The sequence below is a fragment of the Molothrus aeneus genome, chromosome 1 (genome assembly GCF_037042795.1).
Source record: "Molothrus aeneus isolate 106 chromosome 1, BPBGC_Maene_1.0, whole genome shotgun sequence".
NCBI lineage: Eukaryota > Metazoa > Chordata > Aves > Passeriformes > Icteridae > Molothrus > Molothrus aeneus.
The window spans coordinates 7,156,217-7,158,649 of NC_089646.1; positions in this window are offsets into that span (position 1 = coordinate 7,156,217).

Consider the following 2,433-nt stretch of genomic DNA (forward strand, 5'->3'; position numbering starts at 1 on the left):
CATACTGGGTTTCTAATATAGCACCAGGATGAATGAATGCTTTCACACTTCCCACTGCTCTAAGACCATCAGCTGGCGTTTGTCATCATACTTTCATGGCACAGTTTCTGTTCCAGGTACTCCATGGACTTGTCTCTATGTTATTTAAACTACAGACAGATGTCATCTCCTGAAACAGCTTAAGATGTTACTATGTCTTAACCCCTCCCCTCACTTCTGCTAACAAAGCAACTTGTTTGAGTGCTCCCTAACCCACTTCAGGCACAATCAACACAGTTAGTGTATGGCTCCTATTTAAATTGTTTGAACTCAGCTGATTCTGCTTGAAGTGGGTTAGGGAGCACTCAAACAGCTGGGAGAGCTACCCAGGTAGTAATCAATGCCCAAGGGACTCTATAAACAGCTTGAAAAGAGAACGGCAGGGCACAAATGTTTGAAACCTCTGCAGCTGTTTGCAAATTGAATGTCTACAGAGAGCCTGTAAGCTGCACGTCAGCTATTGCAATACCCCTTTCCAGATGAGGTGCTCTCTCTCCTCAGCTGTAACAGCCAGCAGCTTCTTTAAAAAAAATAAAATGAAATGAAAGTTGAGAATTATAAGAAACTTTATGGTGATGTGCCCATATAGCATACGAGCAAATATTCTCTGAGCCCAGTGCAGCATATTGTGCAACAGCATGGGAGAGGGGAAATTTTGGCCAGGAAAGTCAAAGCATATTCTTTCTTTTATCTGTTGGATGCTAAAGCAGCGCCTTCCATGTGCTGTTTGATTTCACTGGCCAGACGAGGGGGGGCAGACAATTTCCATCACGCTCCAATCCCCAGCTCTGGAGGTACTTATTAGAGTCTGAACATCTCGCTGAACATATCAACCCACCGATAAGGGAGCCCATCCAACAAGCAAATTGGGCTCCCTTCCATCATGCTCTGTATCTTCCAAAATCTCCAAGGGGAACAGAGCGAACAAATATGTTGAGCGAGTGTGCTCAGTTTGTGGCAAACAGCAGAACAACCCCCCCAGGACATATGCACAGTCTATAGCCATCACACCAACATTGGGTATGAGGACCAGAGCATGCATCTCATTAATTTTCTTCCACAGGCCTTCAGTCAGCACAAGCTGTGGTAAAGTAACGTGGAGCTGGGAGTGGGGGATAGGAAACTGCCCCCTCACGGGAAACATGCTTGCTCTGTGCTTCATGCTCAGGCCAAAGCATCTGGAGGAGCTATTTCTGGCATCACCACGCACTCACAGTGTGACCAGGGCTGAGTCACACATCATTATCCCGTATGCAAATTAGATGTCAACAACTTTGCAGGTGATGTTTGTTGCAGCCTATTTTTTTTATTTTTGTGTTGTTTGACGTGCTCAAGTGCACCAGTACATGGTATTCTGGGCTGACCTGGAGGATCTGTGGGCTGAAGGGCAGCCACCTGCACCCAAAGAGAGAAGGTTTTGTGTTTTTACAAGTGATTGGTTCCACGTTGGTGTTTTTTCCGGGGGCAAACCCCACATTCACTGAGACGTGAACCGAGGCAGGTCTTGCTCTGAGGGGCAGCAGCAGCTGCAGCATTTGCTGGAGCGTGGTGAGCCTTTTATTCCCCCTGCAACATTCATTGTCACCTTTTGCCATCATGTGTGGCTTGGAAGAGACACAGAATATCCTGAGTTGGAAGGGATTCACAAGAATCATCAAGTCAGACTCCTGGATCTGTACAGGGCATCCCCAAGAGCCACACCACGTGCCTGAGAGCGTTTCCCAAGCATTTCTTGAGCTCTGCCAGGCTGGTGCTGTGACCACTTTCCTGGGGACCCTGTTCAGCACCCACTGGGTGAAGAATAATCTAATATTGATACCTAACATCCAACCTAAATTTTTTAATATCTAACTTAAGAAGATTTTAAGCTCATGAAATCCATCAGGAGCCCTGGTTGACATGGGTGAAGGAGTGTTCTCACAAGCAGGAGAGTGAGTGTGGGAGCTGGGCACGATGTCAGTGGTGTGGAATAACGAGTGGAAAGTGTTGGCTTTAGCTGGGGTTATTTTCTTTACAGTGTTTAGTGACTGGTTGGGATTTGTGCTGAGCACAGTGTTCATAATACAGAGATGTCCATTTTGGGGAATGGGAGTTCAGTTCGGAATGAGCAACCCAGGCAGGTGGCGGAGCCACCATCCCCGGAGGTGTTTTAGAAAAGACTGGACGTGCTCTGCTCGTGCTGGGAGGTAGGCTGGACTCGAAGAGGTCCGAGCTCCTTCCCAGCCCCATTGACTGGGCAGTGCCGGGTCCATCACCCGCTCCAAGCACGGCTCTCCGACAGACACAGCCCCGCATCGAATTCCCCCTCACGGCGCGCCCGCAGTAGGGCCCTGACCCGACATGGCGGCCCCGGCGCGGGCGGCGGCGCAGGCGCGGGGGGCGGCGCTGGCGGCG